Below are 5,786 nucleotides of genomic sequence, written 5' to 3' on the forward strand. Positions count from 1 at the left end.
AGGTCATGATCCCAGGGCCCTGGGATCAAGCCCCATGTTGGGCTCCCTGCTTGGCGGGGAGCCTGCTTCTCTCTCTCCCTCTGCCTGCCTCTCCCCCTGTTTGTGCTCTCTCTCTGTCAAATAAATAAATAAAATCTTTAAAAAAAAAACCAAAAAACCCACACAAATTAGCCCTGGGCTCGCTCTTGCCTTCTACCCTGCATTGGCTTCTAGGCCTACCTAGAAAAAAATCTGAGATTTCAAGGTGACCTGAGCACTCTGCTCCCCGTCTTAGGGCTCAGGATGCGCCACCTCAGGGCCTTTGCACTTGCTGCCCCCCCTGCTGCCGACCTCTCCCGGGGCTCACTCCCTCACTGCACCGGGTCCATGGTCGCCTCCTCACCTCAGTGAGCCCTGTTTTGGAACTCCAGACCAGCTCCTCACCCTGCTTTCCTTTCCTCCCTGGATCCTGGGATGGGCCTGTCTCTTTGCTCTTTGTCGTTCTCTTCCCTAGAATGTGAGCAGCGCAAACGTGGGAAGCCGGTCCTGCTGCCCACCGCCTCCCGGCGCACGGGACGGTGGCAAGAGCTTGTGTTCCCTGACGCTCACAAGCGGACACACGGAAGTATGAGTGAGGGCTATGGCCATTATCAGTCTTCCTCTTCGAAAGCCAGAGAGAGCCAGGCTGAGAAGGGAGGCAATGTAACTGTGTCTGGTGAGGAAAACACCAGTGGCCTAACCCTGCCTGTCTTCTGCCGGAGACCAGTTGGCTTTCTGGGCTCGGGGCTGGGTCTGCCTCTGCTAGGGGCTCCCGCAGAAAGGCCAGGCCGGCCTGACCCGGCTCTTGCTCTTCTGTGAGAGGGAGGAGGCAGAAGCAGAGGGAGCCCCCCTTCCTCGCCCCCTGCTCCCCCTGACCTCCCCCAGGCCTGAAGTGCCCCAGAATACAACTCTCAGCAACCAGGTCTATCCCAGGAAGCTCCTGCAGAGTTTGGGGGTCCAGGGCCAAGGCCTCATCCCATCACCATCACCATTTCTACCTCTCCCATCTGTCACCCCCACCCCCACCCCAACACCCCTCTACCAGCACCACTGTTCGGGGGGGTAAATTGTGTCTCCTTAAAAAGATATGTCCAGGGGCGCCTGGGTGGCTCAGTCGTTAAGCGTCTGCCTTCGGCTCAGGTCATGATCCCAGGGTCCTGGGATCGAGTCCCGCATCGGGCTTCCTGCTCTGCGGGAAGCCTGCTTCTCCCTCTCCCACTCCCCCTGCTTGTGTTCCTGCTCTTGCTATGTCTCTCTCTGTCAAAAAAATAAATAAAATCTTTAAAAAAAAAAAAAAAAAAAAGATATGTCCAAGTCCTACCCCCCACCCCACCTGAGAATGTGACCTTATTTGGAGACAGGGTCTCTACAGAGGTGATCAAATTAAGATGAGGTCATCAGGGCGGGCCCTCGTCCAATATGACTGGCGTCCTTCTAGAAAGGGGCAGTGTGGACGCCTTTGAAGAAGCCCCGAGAGAGGCCCGGAGCAGTTCCTTCCCCAGCACGTTTGAGGGAACACAGCCCTGCTGACATCGTATTTTGGATTTCTGGTCTCCAGAACGCGCAGACAATACATTCCAGTTGCTTTAAGCCGCCCGGTTTGTACGTTGTTAGGCAGCCCCAGGAAGTGAATGCAGATACCTCCTGTGTCACCAGCCCCGCCGTCATCACGGCGACTGTCACCTCGGCCACCACTCCAGCCTCCTGGCCAGCATCCCCACTGTTTTGGCTTCCTGGGGCTGCATAACAAATGACCACAACCTTGGTAGCTGAAACCAAGATTATTCTCAGACTTCTGGAGGCCAGAAGGCCAAAATCAAGGGGTCCTCGGGGCTGTGTCCCTTCCCAAGACCCTGGGAAGAATCCTTCCTTGCTTCTTCCTGTTTCAGGTGGCTCCAGGTGTTCCTTGGCTTGTGGCTGCATTCCTCTCCTCTCTGCCTCAGTCTGCACTTGACCTTCTCCCCTTGGGTGTCCCGCTCTTCTCTTCTGTCTCATATACGGACACTCGTGATGTCGCTGAGGCCCCACTTGGGTAATCTAGGATGATCTCATGTCAATATCCTTAACCTCATGACATCTACACAGACCCTTTTTCCAAACCAGGTCACATTCCACGGGTTCCAGGGATGAGGATGTGGACATATCTTTTGGGGAGGGGGCCACCATTCAACCCACTACAACTACCAGCATCCCCCCTCCCCCCGCCATCAGCATCATTGCCGACATTAGTTAAGTATTCGTATGTACTGGTGTTAGTCCCAGGACTTTTCCTGGACCACCTTTATTCCTTAAGACAACCCAGGGCTGGTGCTGTCAACCCCACTTAACACACAAGACCGTGGGGGCTCAGAGAGAAGAATTCATTTGTCCCAGGTCTCACTTAGAAGTAAGTACTTGAACGTAGGCAGTCTGACTTCAGAGCCTTCTGCCCCCCAGCTCCTGAACTTATGATCCGTACAGATAATTCCACAGAAGGATCAGAGTGGGGTAGTGAAGCACCCTAATGGAAGGCAAGAACACCTCTAACCAGTGGCAGATCTCGGTCAGGTCTCTTCTCCTCTCTGGGCCTCACTTTGCCCACCTGTAAAATAGGGAAGCAGGAGTGGTTGGTCTGCATAATCTCCAAGGTCCTCCTACCTCCGGATGATGCTGGGTGTCATCTGTCATCTCAGTCCTATTCACACAATGCCCAGGGGCAGGACTCTCACATCTGCTAAACTCTAAACCTGTGGCCAGAGATGAGTTTTGCTTGGAAGGCCAGGGCAGGGGGAGGAGTGGAGGGCGGTGCCGCCTTCCCATATCACGGAGCTGGCAGCAAAGGACTGGGGAAGGACTGGGGGTTGGGGGCTAACTCTCTTTTCTTGGAGCCCAAGACTTTTGATTCATGCATTCAGGAAGGGCTCCAAAGCTGAGAACTGGTGGTTGCTGGGAACAGAGCTGAAGATAACTTTATCTTGCTGCGCTGCCCCAGACCCAGAGGCCTTAATCGGGAACCGGCTTGTCGCTTTAGACTCCAGGGAGTCTGGAGAGGCGATCCTGGGCCCGGAAAAGCCATGGTCGATCATCTAAGGCCAAGAGACCAGGAGAGGCTGCGGCGACCAAATCCCAAGCCTCGTGTCCTTGGAAGGGGGATAAAAACACAAAATAGGTTGGGGGTGGGGTGTGCTCTGAAAATTAAGTTTCCAAAACCTGGTCTGTTCATTAGGAGTCATTTGTTTATAAGTATAAACATCTTTTTTAAAATCCTTTTTATAATGTGAACTGCAGAGGCCTTTTTCCTCTGGCTTCTGTCTGGAGCACCAATTGTTTGCCTTTCAGCTAATAACGTTCAAGAGTGGGGAGTTGAGTTAGGGACAGAATTGCAAACTTTAATTAGCAGGATGAGATTAGCATCCCAGCAGGGGCTTGGGGGGTGGGGGCATCCTTCAGGCCCCTCAGATCCCTGGGGACACACCTCCCACAAACCCCCCCAGCTGAAGGCTCCAGTGTGGTAAGCAGGAGCCAGGCCTGCCAGAGCTTAGACCTGCCGAGTTAATCTTCCCTTGCTGGGCCTCCAGCTGAGCCTCACCCTCTTCCAAGCCTCCCAGGCCAGCCACTGGCTTTCGTTCCCCAGCCTCCGCCGGGTTTTGTCCCTGCGGGTGTCCAAGCAGAATAAAAAACTGGCTGTGTGACCTTGGGGCAGTTGCTCACCCTCTCGGGGTACCGGAGGGAGTATGGGTGGGGAGGCGGGGAGGTGTGTGTTGGAAGCGAAGCCCCAGGGGCGGTGGAGGAATGCGACCCTCCTCCCTGCACACCCAGGGCTCACGCACCACCAACCTGCCCTTGATCGGCTCAGGCAATGCTGAGAATTTTCTGGTCTTTATCTGGTTTAGTTTTAAGTGCTTCCAACGGCAGCCGAGCTGTGTCCCCAGGAAATTGGTCCACGTAGGACGGAGCCTTCCCGAGAATGAAGTCATCTGTTCCTTTTTTATTTTTTGTTGCCTTTCTCCTTCAGCACGAGTCACCCGGCCTCTGCAGTCTCTCCCCGCGCGCACACACGCCCCGCGGCGGGGGTCGGCCGGGCTGCCGGGGGAAAGGGCGAAGGGCAGGACCTCCGGGGGGCCGCGTCTGCCCGGGGCGCCCCCTCGCCGCCCCCGCCTCCCGCTCCCACCCGCGACTTCCCCGGGCCCGCCCGAAAGGTGAGCTCCCGGGAGGCCGCCCGCGCTCCGGCGCGGCCCGCTCGGCAAACAATAACAGTAAATAACGCTCCCTTGTCAACGTAATAAAAACGGAAACGGTTACAATGTTTTTTAATAAGCGTCCCCCATCAATCTGCCTCTCCCTCCGCCCTCCCTCCCGGGCCGCGGGCACCGGCGGAGAGGGGCGGGGAGCAGGGGGAAGGATGGGGCGCCGGGGCGCGCGGGATGGACCGGGGTGCCGGAGGAGGACGCCGCCGGCGGGCGGGGGGGAGAGCGGCAGCGCAGCAAGTGAGAGACGAGGGGGCGCGGGCGGCCGGGGTCACGCGCGCCAGCCGAGCCGGGAAGCGGCCGCGCTGAGTAACACCGTTGCCATGGCGACGTGGCCGCGAGGAACAGGAAGCGGCAGAAATAGCAGCCGCCGCAGCCCACGCCGCCCGGCCCCTCCCCCCCCGCGAGCCCGTTGCCACGGAGACCGGCTCGAGCGAGGCTGCGCGGGCGGCCGCGGCCTCCTGCGCCCCGGCCCGCGCATGCGCCCCGCGGCATGCCCCGCGCGGGCGTCGCGGCGGCACCAGCCGCAGCCCCGGCGCCGCCCGGACCCCAAAGCTGCTGGGCCGTACGCTAGGGTGCGAAAAGAAAAAAAAAAAAAAAAAAGCAAAACTGTTTGTTGTACGCCTTTGGGAGGCAGCCCCGCCTTTGTTCCTGGCCGATTCGGCGGTTTCCCGGCGCTGGAAGCGGGAGCCGAGGGGGCAGGGACGCATCACTGAGCGTCCCCGATGTTTTCTGAGCGCTGGGCCGCGTCCTCCGGGTCGCCGAGGGGAGCCCGGGCCTGCCTGCCGCCCTCTCTGAGCCTGACCTCCCCGTGGGGGTGGGGGACTTCTCCCAGGGGATGCCCAGGGCCCCCCCCCCCTCCTTTTCTTTTCGCGTGCCCTTCCCCAGATTGTACCCGGCAGAGAGCACAGAGGGAGAAATGAAATCCCGCCAAACCCCAGGCTTCGTCTCCGTTTCCTGGTCGCCGGAAAACTAGGAGACAGTCCACCCCCTCCCCCCCAAGGAAGTTGAGGGAAACCTAAATGTTTCATAAACAAAAGCACTCTCCAACAACTTGTTTACGCGAAAGCTGGCTGCAGCCGCGCACGTCTGAGGCTGGTGTGTACATGCGTGTGTGTGTGCATGCGTGTGTGTGTGTGTGTGTGTGTGTGTGTGTTGGGGCAGACACACGATCATTTCTGAGGCTGTTTGTGGAGGATTTTTTTCTTTCCAGACTTTGGTTTGTTTTTAATAAGGGTCAGAGGTCTGGGTTTCTGCGGGGAAGGGGGAAGGGTCATCTCAGATGGACAGGCCAGGGGATCCCAGGAGGACAGGTCACGGGGCCTGCGGAGCTGGGGCAGAGGCCATGAGCCAGAGCCTCCCCATCTGGCACCGCTCTTCGAAGGCAGGGGGGTGTAAGTGGGCCCCTGGCCCTCGGGGCTGGTCCCCAGGGTATGGCCCGGAACGGGCCTGGGGCCAAGGACTTTGGGACCTCTCTCCCCTGGGCAGGACAGCTGTCATTTTCCTGGCCCCTGCCGTGGTCACACTGGCCAAGAGGGAAGG

The 5,786-nt window shown here is 58.5% G+C and overlaps 2 long non-coding RNA genes across 3 annotated transcripts in view; one reads left to right on the plus strand and one right to left on the minus strand.

Moving 5' to 3' along the window:
- Positions 1 to 2,265: 2,265 nt before the first annotated feature.
- LOC115938180 (uncharacterized) lies at positions 2,266 to 4,193 on the minus strand. The gene is made up of 2 exons (XR_004073364.2): positions 3,835 to 4,193; positions 2,266 to 2,599 (listed from the first exon to the last, which is right to left on the minus strand). It is a non-coding gene; the product is annotated as an uncharacterized LOC115938180 (long non-coding RNA).
- Positions 4,194 to 4,753: 560 nt separating this feature from the next.
- Positions 4,754 to 5,786, plus strand: part of LOC115938178 (uncharacterized) — a 7,767-nt gene continuing 6,734 nt past the window's right edge. For both annotated transcript variants that reach the window (XR_014140189.1, XR_014140190.1), the window contains exon 1: positions 4,754 to 5,342. This is a non-coding gene — a long non-coding RNA (uncharacterized LOC115938178). The remainder of the gene's footprint in view (positions 5,343 to 5,786) is intronic.

The sequence above is a fragment of the Leptonychotes weddellii genome, chromosome 14 (assembly GCF_054177405.1).
Source record: "Leptonychotes weddellii isolate Sample4059 chromosome 14, ASM5417740v2, whole genome shotgun sequence".
In the NCBI taxonomy this organism is placed as follows: Eukaryota; Metazoa; Chordata; class Mammalia; order Carnivora; family Phocidae; genus Leptonychotes; species Leptonychotes weddellii.